The 21,759-nt window shown below is 37.7% G+C and overlaps 1 pseudogene; it reads left to right on the top strand.

Moving 5' to 3' along the window:
* Positions 1-21,759, top strand: part of LOC115437426 (cadherin-18-like) — a 127,173-nt pseudogene that overhangs the window by 10,959 nt on the left and 94,455 nt on the right.

Raw genomic sequence — 21,759 nt, forward strand, 5'->3', positions numbered from 1 at the left:
ACAAACATTAATAGGGCAGTTTTGGGTGGAACACCAGTGAGGCACATGCTACCTCATGGTTGTGTATTGTCTCTCAGACAGAACTGCACACTAATGCTGCGTTTCCACTACGTCGTACCAGCTCGACTCGACTCGGCCTTTTTGCGTTTCCGTTACAAGAAAGGACCTGGAATCTGGTACCCGGCACTAGTTTTTTGGTATCACCTCCGCCAAGGTTCCAGGACTGGGAACCAGATACTAAAATGTGACGTGTAAACACTGCAGACCACTGATTGGTTGGAGCGGTGTCTGTGTGACCTGCTGTTTTACAAAAACCAGATGCAGAAGTTTACCGTAAATATAGTGGTAGGTTAAACCACATGACAGCCTGTAAAACTACACCATGGCCGGTCGAAGAGATTCAGATGTAAAAATTCAGCATGAACTTGACGAAACAACCCAACGAGTGAGTTTATCAGCGACTCTGAGCAGACGACACGGAAGTAACACGCCGCATCGCTATGACGACCAGATACTGTAAAGCCGGTAGTATCCTGTAATGGAAACGGTCTCCAGGAATATTATCTGGTACCCGAGTCCAGCTGAGCCGAGTCGAGTCGAGCCGGTTCCACATAGTGGAAATGCAGCATAAAGGTACTACAGAAAGTGAGGAGTGGAAAACTTCTACTGAAGGTACAACAGTCAGTGGTTCAGAGGCCACAGATGCCCCAACATGATCTGAAGTAAAATAATAACATAAAAGCCTATGAATAATGACAAATCCATGCATTTTTTTTTGGTTTACAGTGAAAAAAGTAAAATTTCCTCATGAAAATATTTACATTTGCAAATTGTTCTTTCGTGATAAAATGTGAATAATGTGAGCAAACATGAAAAACCTGAAATGTCTTTTAAAAATAAGTGTAATTTTAACAATATGATGCCTGTTATGAAATGTTTTGTGAATTTTTCCACTGTGATGTGTAAGTTTTATTACCCCCCCCCCCCCCCCAGAGGGAAGGAACAGGGTATTGTTTTTGGTTCAGTTTGTTCCTTTAACACCCGAGAAGCAAAACTATTGTTTAAATTCATACCAAACTGGGTTTAGAATAGATGCCCAGAGTAGATGTCTTTACATTTTGGGAAAAGTAGGTCAAAGTTAACATTTTTTTAATGAACTTTTTAAATCGTTTTTTTCTCCTATTTACTTATAATGTGCAAAATTTCAAATGTGTATAAAAACATCAATTTTGTTTCAATTTACTTCAGACTTGGCACATATATAGAGGCAATTGATATGCTGACATCAGCACATGCATAGACATGATGACATCAGCTGGATCGATGCCAAAATAAGCTACAATATGTGTGAGGGGCGGGGTTTGTTGTGCCTGGAACCACTTGTTTTTTGTTTTTTTTTTAAACATCAGCGCTCCAAATGCCAGACATGTATTTGTTATAATAATAATGGTAATAATATTTTTTTCTTCTTTTTGATTACATTTGGGAACAATAGGTCAAAGTTGTTTTTTTTTAATCAATTTTTATTTTTTTCTTTTTCCATTTACTTATAATGGGTGAAATTTCAAATGTCTGTATCAACAAAACTATTGGCTGAATTCACACCAATTCGGGTCTGTGATTGCCAGTGACCCAAATATATGTCACTAAATTTTGCGAAACATACTGTAGGTCAAAGTTTCAATTTTTAATAAATTTTTTCAATCTTTTTAAAATGGGCAAAATTTCAACTGTCTATACAAACATCAATTTTGTTTCAATTTACTTCAAACTTGGCACATATATAGAGGCAACTGATATGATGACGTCAGCTGTATTGATGCTAAAATAAACTACAATACGTTGGAGGGGCGGGGTTTGTTGTACCTAGCACCACTTGTTAATAATGAGTTGATGCATAATAATGTTGAAATTAGCACTTATTTTTCTTAAGACATTTCAGGGTGTCCATTGTCCAAATTTTCATAATGTATTTCTACTTTTTCACCCTAAAACAGAGGAACATTTGACTCTTTCTAGGTTATTACACCTATTATTTTACTGGTCCAGCCTGTTCGAGGTCCCTTTGGGTTGTATGTGTATGTTTGACACCCCTGGACTAGAGTCATTATCTAACTACCCAGAAGTCAAAGCCAGAAACGTCCTGTCCTAGCAGCAGAATAAGATGAAAATAGAAAATACTACAGGGAAGTGATTTACCACAAGTGATCACTGTGAGGTCTGTATATAGTGATCATATTAAATGGGAGTCAGTACCGTTTGTAGCGTCAGCAGTGGTATTACAGTGAAGATACTGCCACATTGGCCTCAACTTCCACTTGTGGTTGTTACCCCTTTAGCAGTAACACGGTTACAGCTGTATTCTGTGAAAGTGCTGTTAGAGCTGTCACTTGAACTATCCACCCTCGAGGACTCCCCGCTGAACGCATTAACTATGAACGACTATGGCATGCATTTGCAGTATTTAAGCTGGGTGTTGTCACCAGCGCCTGCATATCAAAGTAACATTAAAGCACGCATGTGACTTCACAAAGAATAGCAGAGACACACTGTCATCAGAACTTTTTATTTTGACCGGACTATAAGTGCTATAATTTAAACCCATAAAGACCCACTGCTATTTCTGTGGCAGTTCCGTTTAACCTTAAGTGATTTATCACCATTTATCATAACATTATCTTCAGTATTTTGTATTTATCATTGAAAATTTGGTATTTTCTATATCTAATGTATTGATCATGTACTTTAATCATCATGCTAAGATTACATTTAAAGGTTAGTATAACAAAAAGAGAGAAACCGAAGAAAAAGTGACTTTTTTCAGTAAAATATATCATTTACTGAACATAAACCAAGTGTCTCCATCCACTGTCACTGATCCAACTCCATAGGTTTTACTGGTGGGTTAGTGTTGTAGAAGATGGTGGTGTTTCCATGGTACTATGGAGCCTCTGAATGTCCAAATGGATAACAATTGATGACGATGAAAAGAATGACAACGGTATTTTACACCAATTATTTACATGTATTGATAGGGTTAGTGGATCAACAGGTATTAAACAGTTTACATCAGTAGATGCTTATGGTCACTGGTGTATATTCAGTCTTTATAGGTTAACATATTATATTAGCATTATCAAAATACTTAACATTATTTGAAGACTCTTTATTATTTTAGGTCAGTATATATTGTAACATTGAACATGCAACACGCACCAAAATTAAACCTCTGTCTTTAACCCAGTGGTTCCCAACCGTTTTTGGCTTGTGAGCCTATTTTAACATCACTAATTTCTGGTGATCCCAGACATTCAAAATGGAGACATTTTTCTCTTGGAGATGTCTTAGCGGGGACAGGTGGCGAACAAATCTTCCCATTCTCTGTCAGTCTGGTTTTATGACTGTGACTGTGTCTGGGCAGGTTGAAGCATCGTAATGCACACAGTCACATGATCGGGTCAATCAAGATATGCCCTCTCAATATATATCCTCTATTTTATTTGAACTTAATTTTTGTTAGGAAAAATGTGTGGTGTTGTAATTATAATGAAATATCTATTTAATCACAAAAAAGAATTATTATTATTATTATTATTAGACTTTTTAATCAATTACTAGAAATTTCAGGCGACCCCAGTTGAATTCCAGCTGACCCCACGTGGGGTCGCTGACCCCAAGGTTGAAAAACACAGCTTTAATCCATCACTAGCTGAACATGCAGGACCACAACCACAGATTGCAGACTAGGAGCAGTGGGCTGCCAAGTGCCTTGCTCAAGGACACATTAGTCAGTAACTTCTCTCTCAATCTGTGGAATTGAACCGACAACCCTTCAGTCACAATCGCTCCTTTAATGTACTGTCTCCATGACGATTAAGTAATCTAAACTTAATGAATTTATGTTAATAGAACAGTTGAACAAATACCATAACTGATAATATACTTTTTATTAGTTTCACAAAACTATATTAAGTGTAAATTACTTAATGGTGTCTTTGGAAGGAGTATGTTGACTGTAAGATTTCCACAAGTTTACTAAGTATTTTGATTTAGCGAATAGTCAAATCTGGCACTCAAAACACATATTTTAGTGCCACCCTGTACTACTGATCCAAAGAACAAAGCAGTTTTGTTTTTTTTTTGTTTTTTTTTTTGAATAAACATCAATAATAGCTTATCAGACCATAATAGACTCTCATGACAACCAGCACCACAGGAGAGGAAAAACAGGTTAACATTTCAATCATATGTATTTGTTTGTCTTCTAAAAACAAAACATGTGCCAAACGTTTGGATGAAACCCGCTGTGGTCTGGTGTGTTCTGCTGCCTTTTGCAAACCACAGGCCCATTTTGAACTCAACACAATTGCTTTCATTTCCAGCAGTAGGTTGTCATTTAAAAAAATAAATAGATAAATGCTAAAATGCACTAGACAGGACAGACTTTATACTTTCAGCAGTCAAAGAAAACTAAATTTTTTTTTTCTTTTTTAGGCATCATTTCCTGAAGGCCTAATATAATTGAAATAGTTATTTTTTTACTCTTGCACAGGAAAAACATATGCTATAATCTATCAGGTAAAACAATGTGATGCACTACTTAGTTTGAGAAATGGGAATATTCAGCCACATAATGACTTTAATGGGGTTTTTTTTGCTTTGGAACATATTGAACAGGAGCGGTGTGAACCTTATCTTCACATGTGTGTTGTCGTTGCACTAACCTGAATTATTCTGCTCTTTATTACCATCCCCCATTTTTTTACCATGTCTGGAGTTCTTTTGATGACTTCCGCATACCTTCCTTTTATTAGTAACTATATATATCCTCAATCCTGCATGTTATTTTTGCTTTGTGTCCTGACCTGAAGAGAAAGGTGATAAACTGTCTTTTCAGATTGACCAAAATTTGACTTTCATTTTCTCTCTGTGCTGGTTGATTGCTCTATCTTTGAAAGATTGTGCCCGTTGCTTTTTTTTTTTTTTTTTTTCCATTTTTCTCTTGCTATTCTCCAGTCACCCTTAATGTTTGAGGCACAGAACCACCCACCATGAGCTTTGTTTCTTCCAGTCAAAATAACTTCTTACCCAACTCTTGAACTTCTTTCTTTCCATAATATATATGTAAATTCCTTTGTGATAATTTGGTGCTGTATAAATAAAACTGAATTTAGTTGAATTCAATTATATTCACCTATTACTTTCTGTTTCACAAACATTGCAATTATGTGCTGTTTTAGTCCCTGGTTACACAATGAGCTGGAGGTGTAGTAAATTAATAAAGTCATGCATCGTCTGTATGACTTTATTACCCCATTTGTGACTTACTTTCTAACCCAGTGCTACTTTTGTGGCAATTCCAAAATAGTTTGGGTTTTTTTTTTCTCTATTTTCAACTTTTCTTAAGTGATTTATCACCATTCACTCTGATGTTATGCTCTGTTTTGTATTTGTAAGTAAAAATCAGGTATTTTCCTGTATTTCATTTGGTGATTATGTAGATGCTCACTGGAGCTCACTTAAAGTTAAGGGTTATTATATCAAAAACAGTCAAAACTGAAGAAAAGGTGACTTTTTTCAGTAAACTATATCATTAACTGAATATGAACAAGTGTGTCCATCCATATATCCTCTGAATTTTGCATTTTTTCCTGTGAAAATCATCTATTTTCTTATGTTTATTGACGGATCATGTAGATGTTCATAAAAGCTCATAGTAAATTCAAAAGTTATTATATTTAAACAGAAAAAAAAAAACTGGAGAAAAAGTGACTTTTTTAGTAAAAATCTATCATTAACTGAATATGAAACAGTGTGTCCATCTATATTATCATCTGAATTTTGTTTTTTTTTTTTTTTGGTGAAAACTCTATTTTCCTGTTTAATTCACTGATCATGTAGAGGTTTATAAAGCTCAGACTAAATTCAAAGGTTATTATATAAAACAGAAAAAAAGTGAAGAAAAAGTGACTTTTTAGTAAAATATGTCATTAACTGAATATGAAACAAATGTGTCCATCTGTATTATCCTCTGAATTTTCCATTTTTTTCCTGTGAAAATCATCTATTTTCCAATGCTTAATTGACTGATCATGTAGTTGTTCATAAAAGCTCAGAGAAAATTCAAATGTTATTATATTAAAACAAAAGAAATTAAGAAAAACTGACTTTTTTTAGTAAAATATATCATTAACTGAACATAAACCCAGTGTCTCCATCCACTGTCATTCATTAAACTCCATGGGTTTTACTGGTGAATCAATGTTGTAGAGGATGACAGTGTTTCCATGGTAACTATGGAGCCTCTGAACGTCCAAATGGGTCATATCTGATGACCATGAAAAGATGACAAACTGTATTTTACACCAATTATTTACATGTATTGATAAGATGAGTGGATCAACAGGTATTAAACAGTTTAGATCAGTAGATGGTTGTGGTCACCAGTGGAGGTTTGGGTCTTTATAGGTAGGATTTGATTGTATTTTACAACCAATTCATGCATAAACTAGGAAATTTCAACTCGCTGACATCAATTTTCTAGCCACTGTAACAGATTTCTACTACAACCCTCATTAAAAACAAGGCGAGCTAATGTACATGTTCCTCTCCATGTATTTAATTTATAAATCTTGTCGCCCTGTGCATTACCAACCAGACCCCTTGCTGTAAGCAGCTCTTATGCTTCATGAGTTGATGTGTCATGAAGGGCTCTTCCAAAACATGGCACCAAAGGGAGAAAAAAGGCTGCATTATTCACTGAGGCTAACAGGTCATTAGACTGTCATGTATTACCCTTTCACTGCTGACTAATAGGACATAAAGCATTGAACATCCAACCATCAGAGGGCTCTTATAGAATGTAAAGACACGTTGGTTTATTACAGTTGTGTGGTAGCAGAAGTGTTATATCCTCCTGAGACCCAGGGAAGTTCAAGTTTTAGTTCTTTTTTTTTACATTAAACATGCTGTTTTGATTTGAAACTACATAATGCAACAGTTATTTCACATACATTTTACATACATTTATTTATTTATTCATTTATTTATTTATTTTAGTGGAATGCCCTTTGCAATTGACAGCATTTTTAAGTAAAACTGTCAAACTTTTGTCCCGTACAGTGGACAAAAATTTATTGCTGGGTCTCAAGAGGATATACAAAGGTTCAGAGGGTTCATTTTTGATATAATCCCTTATGAAAAATAATTAGGGAAGCACTGATGCCAATACCAGTATCAGGTATCGGTCCGATACTGAGTGTGTGTACTTCTACTCGTACTCATAAAAGTGCTCCCGATACAAACACAATGATACCACTTTACAGCAGCGTGACGTTCACAGTTAAGTGCAGGTGGGAGGAGTGATGTCAGCAGTGTGGAGATTTTCAAAATAAATGACGGTGACAAAAGTAATGGTGACTGCAAGTCAGTGGTGGGGCACAGACTTTTGAAGGACAGGGGCAAAAAGGAAAAAAAAGGGCACATACTCTCCACTGAAGAGGGCACTTCAGCACGTTTTGGCTCCCAAAAGGAAACTTTAGCACACTTTTGACTCCCAAAAGGACACTTGAGCACATTTTGACTCCCAAGAGGGCACTGTAGCACATGTTTTGACTCCCAGAAGGACACTTGAGCACATGTTTGACTCCCAAAAGGACACTTGACACATGTTTTGACTCCCATAAGGACACTTGAGCACATGTTGTGGCTCCCAAAGGACACTTGAGCACATGTTTTGACTCCCAGAAGGGACACTTGAGCACATGTTTTTGGCTCCCAAAAGGACACTTTAGCACACATGTTGACTCCCAAGAGGGCACTAGACCGAGTTTTGGCTCCCAAAAGGACACATTGAGATACACGTTTGGACTCCCAAAAGGACAATTGAGCACACCGTTTTGACTCCAAGAGGGCACTGTAGCAGGTGTTTTGACTCCCAAGAGGGTACTAGCGCGAGTTTTGGCTCCCAAAAAGGGCACTTTAGCACTCGTGTTGACTCCAAAAGGGCACTTTAGCACAACGTTTTGACGCCCAGAAGGGCAGTTTAGCACACATTTTGACTTCCAAGAGGACGCTTCAGCTCGTTTTTACAACAATTGGCCTGCCTCCTCCTGTGCACACCACTGCTGCAAGTTACGTTAAAGACACAGACGGATACAGACAAAGCGTTCTGTCCATCCCTCTGCCTGCATTCTGTACAGAATTCTGTCCAGTTTTCCCGGTGCTCGCGAATGCATACCGACGTAGAATTCGGAGCAGTACCACCGGGAACTGTGGAGGTAGCAGATCTTTTCAAAAAGCGACTGTGTGAGTTAGTGAAGAACTACTGCCTACCATCATCAATATCAACATTAGCATCCACATTAGTATTAGCTCCTCTGTTGCGGCATGTTTTATTATTGACTTTATTCGTCTTCGTCTCAAAAACGTCACTCGTCTTTGTGGTATTTGTCCAGTATGGTTAATTAAGAGCAACGCCCTCTGGTGGACTGATTGAGAAAGGCTCATTCCAACACATTAAATGTCAGTAGCAGCACTTTGTTACAGTCAGACTATGACAACGACAATAAAGCACATTTCAGAAGTAACTAAGAACTGTAATGCAATTCTTAAGTACTCATATCGGTACTCGGTATCAGCAAGTACTCTAATGTAAGTACTTGTACTTGAAAAAAAGTGGTATCGGTGCATCCCCAAAAATAATAATATTCTCTTTCTTCCATCAGCCTCTGAAACCATGAGAAGAGGAAAGTTCACACACTGAACATCGAAGGAGCCAACACCCACCCAGACCCACGCTTTTCCCACCTGGGACCGTTTAAGGACACCACGTCTCTGCAGGTCATTGTGGGCGACGTGGATGAACCCCCAGTCTTCTCTATGGATTATACATCTTGGACGTGTATGAAAACTCTCCTGCCGGAACTCAGGTTGGCACCGTAACGGCAGTGGATCCCGATAGTACCAACAGCGCTGTCAGGTAACGGAAACATTCAATCAGGTGATGTGTGTGTGCATGCTGTTTTTAGTATTTGGGGATCTGGCGTCCTGACAGGTTTTTAATGGGTCTTCTTTAGAAATGTCCCTTTTACCAAAAATATAGCTGTAGTTTCTCGTATGCGTCCACAGCTTCATGTCTGCCTTGGAACACGGTGGTGCACGCTCGGAAAGCCCACTTCCCATCATGCCCTGACAAGCTGAAAAAACCTAAGTAGTTATGGTCTGTACTGTGTGTATCGTGCTTTGTGAGTAAGGACCCAGAGTGAGCCAAACTTCAGTGTGCTTTGATGCCCTGTTTTTCTGCCAACTGTTGTTATCCAAGCTCATAGCCTAGTTGGAGGAAAGCAGGTGTTGTCAGACGCAGGAGCTGCATATGAGAGTCAGTTTTAACCCATTTGGATCAGTTTAGAGCAGTGATTCTCAAATCTTTTTCTCTTGAGCCCACCTTTGGAGGATGAAAAATCTCTAGAACCCCCTCAACCCTAACAGTATTGTAACAGTGGTGCAATTATGACTTTTATTGAAAGAAACATCAATATCGTAAGAATATTTTTTTGCTTTTCCTTGTATAATTTGTTGTGCAAATTAAAAATACTTAGATTTTGAATAGAATAGAATAGAATAGAATAGTATAGAATTATATGTCACTGTTACATGAATAATGTAAATCAGTTTAGCGGCTCAGTTCAATTTAGCAGAAAACACTTACTGCAAAAGGATCTGTATAATAAAAATAAAATAAATACAAGAAAAAGAACACTGTGCAAAGGCTTCAGAATAAAATATTAATACACATGTGCTACTAAATAATGCAAGAACGTCCTGAGATGGAACAAAATATACAGAAAGAATATACAAAAGCTAATTCTATACTACAGAGGTGAGATACGTACAATGAATAGGATAGATACAGGTAGTACAAATAATGCTTGAATAATACAAATAAACTCAACAAGACTGCCCCCTGAGAGAGTTTTCCAAATAAAAATAGGAATTGTCTTGCAACTATGACAGTAAATTTACTTTTTTTTAAACGACAAACTAATTTTGGGAACAGAGATGAGCATTTTAACACTATCAGTGGGTCAGTGGAGCCTGTTTACATGCACATGTCAGAGCATTAAAGTGCAAACTGTGCAAAACAGAAGCATGTCACATTTTTCTTTTCCAGTCCAATCCTTGTCCATTCTCCAACCTAAACTCTTTGTCTAGTCTAATGACAGATCACCATGGCATACACCATAAAATGAGTCCAGGGTGCTCCGACGCTAAAACATTAGTTCCACCTGCTACATGTTCTAACCTGAAGGAAAATAAAAACCTGAAGAAAAAAAACAAAAAAAGCCCCAGTGTCTACTTGAGGTTGAGGGCCATTCCATTCTAAATCTGTTTGGCTGATCCTCTGTTTCCTATGGGCTCTTTTGCTGATAGCGTTGTGACGTCAAATGAGACTTTACAAGCTTGAAATGAATATTAATGAGCTGTTGCTGCTGAACATTGCACCCAGAAACACAAAGGTGTATTTGTTTCACACAGAAGAGAGAATTAGTAAAACAGTCTAAGTCTTAAAATGAATGACAAGGTGTAATGTTGTGAATATGATGCTCTGGAAATGTGGTGCATTTAGCTAGAACTTTTATATCAGTCACCAACTCCTAGCAATTAATTTATAAGGGGAAAACTCAACGTGTAAAATAAATAAATAAAAAGTAAACACACAAGCATCATTTGGTACATATTAAAAACATTAACAAAGACTGAGTAGAATGCATTACTCCGGTTTCCTGCTTCCATGTGTTTGTATGCATTTATGTTTAGACCCTATTTATCTAACAGCTATGTATTCATTTTATGTATTTATGTTTTTATTTTTTACCTAACACAAGTATTTCAATCAAATCGGTCAAATGACATTACAGCAGTCAGTCAGACATGCGATTTGGCTGTGAAGGAAGCAAGAACTGTATAATACAAGCGGTTCCAGGCACAACAACCCCGCCCCTCACATATAATGTATCTTATTTTGGCATCGATCCAGCTGATGTCATCATGTCTATGCATGTGCTGATGTCAGCGGTCAGTTGCCTCTATATATGTGCCAAGTCTGAAGTAAATTGAAACAAATTGATGTTTTCATAGACATTAGAAATGTCGGCCATTATAAGTAAATGGGAGAAGAAAAAGATTTTAAAATTAATAAAATAAATGTAACTTTGACCTACATTTCCCAAAATGTAATGAGATCTATGGTGGGTCAGTAGCAATCTATAAACCCAGTTTGGTAGGAATTCAACTGATAGTTTTGCTGCTACAGACATTTGACATTTTGCCCATTATAAGTAAATGACAAAAAAAAAAAAAAAAGATTGTAAAAAATTAATAAAAATTTGAACTTGGACCTACTTTTCCCAAAATGTACTAAGATCTAGTCTGGATCACTGGTAATCTATAAACACCAATTTGGTATAAATTCAATCAGTAGTTTTGCTGCTACAGCCATTTGAAATGTTGCCCATTATAAGTAAATGGGAGAAGAAAAAAGAATTAAAGATTAATAAAAAAATTTTAACTTTGACCTACTGTTCCCAAAATGTAATCAGATCTGTTCTGGGTCACGGGCAATTATAAACCCAATTTGGTATGAATTCAACCAATAGTTTTTCTGCTAGAGTGTTAACAATCAAACAAAGAAACCGAACCAAACCAATACCCTTGCCTCCCTTTCGGGGGGCGGGGTAATAAAGTACTAACTCGACAATACAGTGAAATGCTATGTTTTGGTGTTGTGGAGGAAAAGGCCACATAATTCTAAAAAAAAACAACTTCTGAGTCTGATTTATTTTGGCTTAAAGTACAGGGTCAAAACACAGTATTCGAAATCTCTCTGACGGTACATTTTAGAGACAGTTTGACAGATTAGTGTTGCTAAATGACCCACATTTTGCTTTAGTTGGACCATAATGGATTATCCAAACCAGGAGCTACTTTATATCAAAATAAATGTTGGAATGGCAATCAATTAAGTTCGCTCTCTGACGGGACATTACTGTGTTTGACCCTATAACAAATCCAGACTTGCTCTGGAGACAGCTACAGACCGTCTCTGAAATACTTTTCCTTTTATATCATTCTCCACGTTTTCGTCCGACATTATCCATTTGATGTTCCAGCTGAATTTGTCCTGAACCTATGTTTTAAGCATCAGTCATACGTTGGCCTGTCCTTGGTTGTTCTGGACATCATCATCACTATTATTATCTGCTTTGAAACTGACAGATAATTCCAATATATCCCACAAAAGTGTCAAATATTAGAGTCCTTGGGTTCTCCATGTGAAGGCTTGTCTCTTCAGGAGACAGTTCATAGAAATGATGGACATATGAAAACTTTTATACAGGCATCATCTCAAATGTTGTATAATTCACAAGTTTCATTTATGATTTATCATAAGTATGTTCTTATTTCCATCAAAAATAACGGCTATAATAAAGTTCTGATTATCGTATATCAAGATCATGTTTAAGTGATAACTGATCAAAAATAAATGAGTAGAAATGCAGTAAAACCCTCCCTACTGCTCAATCACTGACTATATAACATCAGTAAAATCTGTGAGGGTTTAGTGATAAGACTTTACACGATTAGGATTGGGTTTTGAAATATGAATATGCATTTTTCACTGATACGATCCACACTAATGCTGGAGGTTTTTGCTTCTCTTTGACGCTATTTATAAGTTTCAGCTATTGATCCCAGAGCTGAAACTCACACACTAACAGTCCTTGTCTCTCAGACTTAAGTAAATGTGCTTTCTGTGCTTTTTTCCACACTTTTGTCCAGTTGGACATTTTCTTTTGAATTAGGAAAATCTTATTGAGATAAGTGGGCAGGTTGCCTCCAGGTCGGTGGTAGTTGTTGTAGTACTTGAGATCGGTTTTGGTCTCGAGACTACATTTTTAACGTCTGGTCTCGCCTCGGTCTCTGGTGCGTTTTTACTCAGTCGTGTCTTGGTCTTGGACTGTGTGGACTCTGGATTTTAAGTCGAGACCAGTCCAGACCACCGCTTGTTAAGTTATTTGCACATCCCACTGATTAGAGTGGAAAGGGATCTATTTCGAAGCAACCAGTTAATGTTGCTTGATTTGTTTTCCACAGTTCCTCAGCAAAGGCTGCATACAGACACACCACAAGAATGACAACAATGTTTTTTTCATTGCATTTTATTCAGGCTTGGTGTTCCCATCATTTTAATGTTGTAATTCTGTGAAAGACACAGCTGCTGTTTGGGTTGATGGATGCTGGATTTTTGACACAGAAAAATAAACTAAGAACTTGAGATTTCCTGCATTGTGGTACTTTGAAAAAAGTGCAGAGACTGTTTGGCGCCGTTACTGTTACTGTAAATCAGTCTTAAAATAGCGAATTCTCACTTTGTTCACTCTTTACTAATTTTTCATTGTATGTACGGTCTTGGTCTTGCTCTTGGTCTGTACCCTTAAAAGTCTTGGTCTTGTCTTGGTCTCAAAACCCTCCGGTCTCGGAAATGTCTTGGTCTTGGATGTACGGTTTTAACTACAACACTAGTTGGTGGTTCAAGCCCACGCAGGGACGTAGTGTTTCTAAAATTTCCCAGTTTGGGATCAGTAAAGTGTATCTAAGTCAGGGTGACCATATATGGAGGCTTCTACTAGACTCTAGTAACTAGAGCTACACCAGTTTAAAAAGAAATCTCTTTAACAATTCGAATTACATCTGCACAAGTTTATACATTTCTTACAGTCTTATGTTTTAAATCTGCCAATACTGACCCAGAATGTAAAGCAATGAATAGATAGATAGATAGATAGATAGATAGATAGATAGATAGATAGATAGATAGATAGATAGATAGATAGATAGATAGATAGATAGATAGATAGATAGATAGATAGATAGATAGATAGATAGATAGATAGATAGATAGATAGAGCTACATTATTATACTTAGAATACAGTAAGAAATAGCAAAGGCAAAAAATGAAGTTATATTTACTACATACACAATGAATTATGTACACAATAAAAGAAAACAAGAATTTCTATACTGCCAGTGATACAAGTGAGGATATCTTACAAAATATACAATGTAAACACCCAGCTAAGAAATAATATATATATGAATATATATGATCCACAGGTTCTAGATGTGGTAGTTTTTATGCTTTTGTATATTTGTGCATGTTGAACTGCATTTGTCCAGCAGTCACCGCCAAAGAAATACTTACTGAGATAAAAAGAGAAACTATTTTTCTGATAAAACACATTTTTATTATTTTACATTATATCTAATACAAAAATCTGCATGTAACATGGTTAAAAGGACACGGAAATTAGGCGCTGCTATTTTTTTTTTTTTTTTTTTTTAATGTCTCTTTATTCTCTCACAGGTGCATTTTGGGAATCGAACTAGTTATGCAAGGCAGAATGTTTCAAAAAAATGACCACTGTCGCAGAAAAACCCCTAGGATCGTCAAATTTAACACAGTGTCTTTATTTATAGCAGTATGTAAGACCATTTACAGCCATGTTTTCAAAATAACATGCACTGACACCTACGTAGTTTTTCCTGTCCCAATTTTGGTCCTATTTTTGGCCCAAATATATATTTTTTTTAAAATTAATTAATTTTGGGATGGCTCAGAGCAAGAGTATTATTTTTTTGCATTTATCTGAGGTCATCATTCGTTCTGTCCTGTGGGGAAATATGTCCAAATTTCTCTTTTATTGTTGGGTCTAAAAAGCTGGAAAAGTGTCAGATACCAAAATGTACCCAGTTGTCAGAGAAGCAACTAAATAGAAAAAAAATGTAATCTAAACCTTTTATATTTAAAAATACAACCTTTGTCTCTGTATTGGTAAAAGTCCTTACCTTCTACTAGTCATCAGCCAGAATCTCACATACCATAATATATTTTGTGTAGAAGTTCACCCAGAGTAACATTTCACACTGCATGGTTTTTACTTCACACTATGTCAAAGAATTAGGTATCCATCTTTTATACCACCGGTTAAAGTTTCCTGTCCAGTGCTTGAATTGTCATTGAACTCACATTGTCCATATAGAAAATCAGGTAATTTTTCAACTGGAGCTATGGATGCCCTAAATAATTGCCCACCACTGAGTCTTACATCACTGTCCGGGGAGCAGATGTGTTTGAGGACAGGTTACTGAATGGTCCTCTGTGTTCGCTCAGCTGCACGCTGTAGCCCAGAATGAATGTGTTTGGGGACAGCTCGATGAAGCCTCTGAAGGAGCCGGCAGTGAAATAATGCTAAAAGCCCTTTTCATTCTGGCCTTACATGGGTGGGTCTGCCCTCCTGGAACAGATCAGTGGCAAGGGCATAAAAGAGCTTTCTATCCTGAGCCAAGCAGCTGGCCTCGCAGGCCCTGACGGAGCTGCGACAGTGGCAGCGCCGCTTTGTTCTGATGGCTTAGATGAACTGCCCGGTCAAGGCTCTCCGTATCTAGACAAGATGCAGACCCTTAATCATACATCTGTGAAGAAGAACAAGCAAAGGAGGGATTCTTACTCTACATCACAGGTGTCAAACATATGGTTCGTGGGCCAAAACTGGCCTGAGAAAGGGTCCAGTTCTGGCCTGGGGGATGAATTTCTGAAATGCAAAAATTATATGGACGATATTAACAATCAATGGTGTTAAAATCATTTTAGTTCAGGTTCCACATACAGACCAATATGATCTAAAGTGGGTCAAACCACAAAATTACTATCATAATATCCTATCAATAATGACAACTACGAACTTTTCTTTGTGTTTTAGTAGTTTAGGGTCCATTTTGGTATCTGGCACTTTACCAGCTTTAAAGACCCAAAAATAAAAGAGAAATTTAGACCTATTTCCCCCCAGGATGTACCTAATGATGACCTCAGATAAATGCACAAAATATATATTCTTACTCTGAGCCATCCCAAAACTAATGAATTTTTCATAAAATGTTGGGGCCAAAAATAGGACCAAAATTGGGACAGGAAAAGCTACTTATGTGTCAGTGCATTTGATCTGGAAAACATGGCTGTAAATGGTCTCATATACTGCTATAAATAAAGACACTGTGTTAAATTTGATGATCCTAGTGGTTTTTGTAATCCACACATGTGGATTTTTCATGAATCTGAGTCTCATTCCAGATTTCGTGTGTAACCCATTGTGTCCACTGACATTACATGCAGAACCTTTCCATTTAAACACAAATAAATTGTAAATGATTTTGCAACAGTGGTCATTTTTGTGAAACACTCTGTCTTGCATAACTGGTTCAATTCCCAAAATGTACCTGTGTGAGAATAAAAAGATATTTGAAATAAATAGTAGCACACAATTTTTCTGTCCATTTTACCGTGTTATGTGTGGATTCTTGTATAAAAATAATATAAAAATGTGTTTTATCAGAAAAATTGTTTCTCTTTTATCCCAGTAAATATATATATATATATATATATATATATATATATATATATACAGGGTGGAGAAGCAAAATGTACACTGAACATTTAGTTGTTTTTTCTCAGCAGACACTACGTCAGTTGTTTTGAACCCAAACATATACTGATGTCATAATCATACCTAACACTATTATCCATACCTTTTCAGAAACTTTTGCCCATATGAGTAATCAGGAAAGCAAACGTCAAAGAGTGTGTGATTTGCTGAATGCACTCGTCACACCAAAGGAGATTTCAAAAATAGTTGGAGTGTCCATAAAGACTGTTTATAATGGAAAGAAGAGAATGACTATGAGCAAAACTATTACCAGAAAGTCTGGAAGATACTATTAAAGAAGAATGGGAGAAGTTGTCACCCCGAATATTTGAGGAACACTTGCGACAAGTTTCAGGAAGTGTGTGAAGGCAGTTATTGAGAAAGAAGGAGGACACATAGAATAAAAACATTTTCTATTATGGACATTTTCTTGTGGCAAATAAATTCTCATGACTTTCAATAAACTAATTGGTCATACACTGTCTTTCAATCCCTGCCTCAAAATATTGTACATTTTGCTTCCCCACCCTGTATATATAGGCCGGCCCGATTCTGAATCGAGCCAGATTCCGTTTTGGGCCTCGACATATATATATATATATATATATATATATATATATATATATATATACTAGTCAACATTTGCTAGGGATCAGTTTTATATTTGCACAATAATTGATGTTGTATAATATTTTGGGTGACTTCATATATTATGTGTGTACTTTGGCTAGTCATATAAAAAAAAAATGGACCAAAAGGTAAAAAAACATAAATTTTTATTGCACTTTCAGGCAAAAGGGTGATACAACCCTAGAAATTAGAGTTCACAACAATTAGTCTTCCAATTTTGTTTTCACTGAAACCACTCAGAATGTTCTGAAACACATACGGTGTGATGTCAATAATGTGTGTGGCCACCATCCGCATCGATAACAGACATGCACCTTCTACGCATGCTAAGGATGAGGCGGGAAATCTGCTGCTGAGGGATAAGGGTCCACTCCTCCAGAAGGGCATTTTCCAGCTCCCGTGCCATAGTTGGAGGGTTCTGTCTGGCACGAACACGGACCTGAAGCATATCCCAAATGCGTTCAATGGGATTGAGGTCCGGAGATCTTGCTGGCCAGTCCATTCTGGTGATTCCTTCCTGCTCCAGGTAATCGATGACGACTCTGGCACGATGTGGTCGGGCATTATCATCCATCAGGATGAAATCGTGCCCTACGGTACCTGCGTACGGTCGAACAGTGGGATTCAGGATCTCGTCCCAGTACCTGAGACCAGTCAAAGTGCCATTCCGGATCACATGCAGGCCGGTGCGGCCATCAACAGAAATGCCAGCCCATACCATGACTGACTGAATGTTCAACGACGTTTACAGGCAAGTTTCTTTCCCCGGGGCGTCTGCAAAATTTGGACTCGTCGGTAAAGAGGACTGTTCTCCACCGCTGATGTGTCCATCTACAGTGTTCTGTGGCGAATTGAAGTCTATGGTGCTTGTGCTGTACATTCAATGGCGTGTGCACAACTGGCCTCCGTGCTCTCAGCTGAGCTGCATGTAGACGTCTTCGAACTGTCTGAGTGGACATCCGCATCCCAGTGGCATTCTGGAACTGTCCTTGCAAGGTGACAGCTGGAGCAAAGCGGTTACGACGGGCCTGCAGTGTCAAATACCGATCTTGTTGGGGAGTTGTTAGCCTCATTCTTCTTCCACCATGGCGTCTGTCAACAGATCCATATCGCCTGTACTGATTCCAGGCCCTGGAGATGACACTTTGGGAAGTCCCCAGCAAGGTCGCCACTTGCTGTTGCGTCCTGCCACCCTGGAGGAGTCCACTGCTCTGTTCATTTCTGTGGATGACAATTGATGTCTTTGTCTTCTGGCAGGCATAATGACACTAAATAATGTTCAGCTTTGAATGTTTCAGACATATGCAATGAAAATGACACAGTATTGAACAGGTTTGTACAACAATGTGAAATCTCTGATCGAGGGATTACTCACATGGTCGTGCTCAGACATTGGAAGAAATTGCGTGACAGTTTTGAAGGATTTCATCAATATTAAGGCTGTACTCCACTGGGAAAGTAAATTTTCAAGTTTCCAGAATTACACCCCCGAATATAACGAAGTTATAGTCCTGATCCCTAGCAAATGTTGACTAGTGGTATAAGGTATATTAGGCCTGTAACAGTACACGAACCGAACCGTTTCAGTACACACCTGTTCGGTTCAGTACACAGCTGTACTGAAGCGGCACAGTATGATGAGAAAAAGAAAAAGGAACAAAAGACATTGTTTGATGCAGAAATTCAAATCCGCACAAGTTCCACACGGACATATTGAAGGAGCACACAATGACCCAAAATATGAAATAGCAGCTGAAATAAGGTAAAAAAACAAAACAAAAAACAAATATGATGTGAGCCTGAATGTGACCCTCCACCATCAGTCCAGTCCAGGTTGGATCAGTTCAGGTCCAGGTGAAAGACAACAACCAGGAAAGAGACGATAAGATGAACGTTGTTTGGCCCCTAGGAACTACGGTAGTTCTACAACACTGAGACTAGCTCTGTCTGTCTGTCTGTCTGTCTGTCTCACACACACACACTGTATAATAGAGGAATAGAACTCAGGAGTTGGAAGTTGGAAAGGAGTTGAAAGGATGTAAAATTTCACTTTCGTTTCACACCAGTGTACACAAAGTGGCCTAAACAGTTTGTTAGCTTTCCTAAAATAAATACATTAATTTATTTGTCAGTGTGGCTCTTCAGTTTGTTTCAACAGAATACCAGTTTACACTCTTCTTAATGTTGCACTTCATGTGGAATTTTGTTGTTGTTATTTTAAAGCAGAATGTGAACTGACAGAACTGTGATTAGATTTGTGCTGTTTGTTCAAAACTACCTTTCAGGGAAAAGTGCAATACTAATTTTAAAATACATTTAGTAATATTATTTATTTTATTTTCTATTTGATTTGTAGCAGCAGAATTCTATTAGTCCTGTTTTTCTATATTCTATTGTCTCCAAAAATTGGGGGGAAAAATGTTCAAAAATTCATGAATGCATTAATAGACATTTGGAGGGGTTTTCTTTCTTCCCGTACCGAACCGAAAAAACAAACAAACCGTGGCTTGAAAACTGAAACGTACAGAACCAAAATTTTGTGTACCATTACAGGCCTAATATATATATATATATTATATATATATATATATATAATATATATATATATATATATATATATATATATGTATGATGTATGATGTGTCTATATATATCTATTATATTATATAGTATATATATATGTATGTATATGTATATATCTTATGTATGTATATGTATATATATATATATATGTATATTATATATATATGTGTGTGTATATATTATAATAGACCCAAGTGCTTCCAACTCGCGTCATACATTAGTTTAAATCTGGTTTGAATTTTTAGCCTCATGTCCTGTTTTTAGGGACCAGTTTCATTGAAGCACCCATTTACAAACTATCCTTTCACACAAAATGTGAATAACCTGAACAAATTTGAACAACCTGAGATGTCTTATGAGAAGGCAGTGTAATGTTAACAATATTCTGCCTGTTACTAAATGTTGTGTCTTTATAGATCCACTGTGATCTCTAAGTTTTAATGCACATGTGTAAATGATAAACTGAGGCATAACACTGATAAAATTGCACTTATTTTTCTTAAAATATTTCATGTTGTTCATATTATCCATATTTTCAAGGAAACTTTATAGATGTAAACACTTTCATAATGTAATTTTACTGTTCTCTTTTCTGTTATGTTACTGGTCTGGCCCTCTTCAGATCATATTAGGTTGAATGTGGCCCCGCGCTCCACATGTTTAGATCCAGGTTCAATAAGAGTGGAGGCTGCAGCTGTTCTATATTTTGCAGCTGCAGTCTGAGTGTTTCCGTGGACTGCTTATTATGTAGTCAGCTCCTGGTCTGATCTCAGACTGCCCTGGAGATGTGTTCTGAGAATACTGGACCCCTCATAGTCACACTTCTGTGGTAGAATTTGTAAAGCCCAGCACAAACAAACAATGTGCCAGTCTGCAATGTTCTGAAAACCAATGCAACAAGATAGGACGGTGTACTGTTTCCATGACAATGACTCTCTATACGTTTACATCATTTTGGCTTTACATCTTAACCGCTGGATTTTCAGTCTGCATATGAGTTATAGCATCGTAGCCCATGAAGACCCAGTGCTACTTCTGTGGCAGTTCCCAAATGAATTTTTCTCTATTTTTACCTCACAATTTATTCTTTTTTATTAGATAATATTATCCTCTGTGTTTTGCATTTTTTAGATGTAAATCATGTATTTTCCTACAGTTAATTCACACATCATGTAGATGTTTATGGTAAGTAAACAAGTGGTGCCAGGCACAACAAGCCCCGCCTCTCACACATATTGTAGCTTATTTTGGCATCGATCCAGTTGATGTCATCATGTCCATGGGTATGCTGATGTCAGTATATCAATCGCTACGCTCTGATTGGTTGATGTTCTGTGACACTGCACACTGATTGGTTGACGTTCTGTGACGCTGCGCTCTCATTGGCTGATGTTCTGTGATGCTACGCTCTGATTGGTTGACGTTGTTTGATGCTACGCTCTGATTGGTTGACGTTGTGTGATGCTGCGCTCTGATTGGCTGGCGTTCTGTGACGCTATGCTGTCATTGGCTGGAGTTCTGTAACGCTGGCTCTCATTGGCTGACGTTCTGTGACGCTGCGCTCTCATTGGCTGACGTTCTGTAACGCTCTGCTGTGATTGGCTGGCATTCTGTGACGCTGCGCTCTGATTGGCTGATGTTCCGTGACGCTGCGCTCTCATTGGCTGATGTTCTATGACACTGCACTCTCATTGGCTGGCGTTCCGTGACGCTGCGCTCTCATTGGCTGACATTACGTGACGCTGCGCTCTGATTGACTGGCATTCTGTGACGCTGTGCTCTGATTGGCTGGCGTTCTGTGACGCTGGGCTCTCATTGGCTGATGTTCTGTGACGCTGTGCTCTCATTGGCTGGCATTCCGTGACGCTGCGCTCTCATTGGCTGATGTTCTGTGACGCTGCGCTCTGATTAGCTGGCATTCTGTGACACTGCGCTCTCATTGGCTGACGTTCTGTGATGCTGCACTCTCATTGGCTGATGTTCTGTGACGCTCTGCTCTAATTG

This window comes from Sphaeramia orbicularis, chromosome 17, assembly GCF_902148855.1.
Source record: "Sphaeramia orbicularis chromosome 17, fSphaOr1.1, whole genome shotgun sequence".
Lineage (NCBI taxonomy): Eukaryota > Metazoa > Chordata > Actinopteri > Kurtiformes > Apogonidae > Sphaeramia > Sphaeramia orbicularis.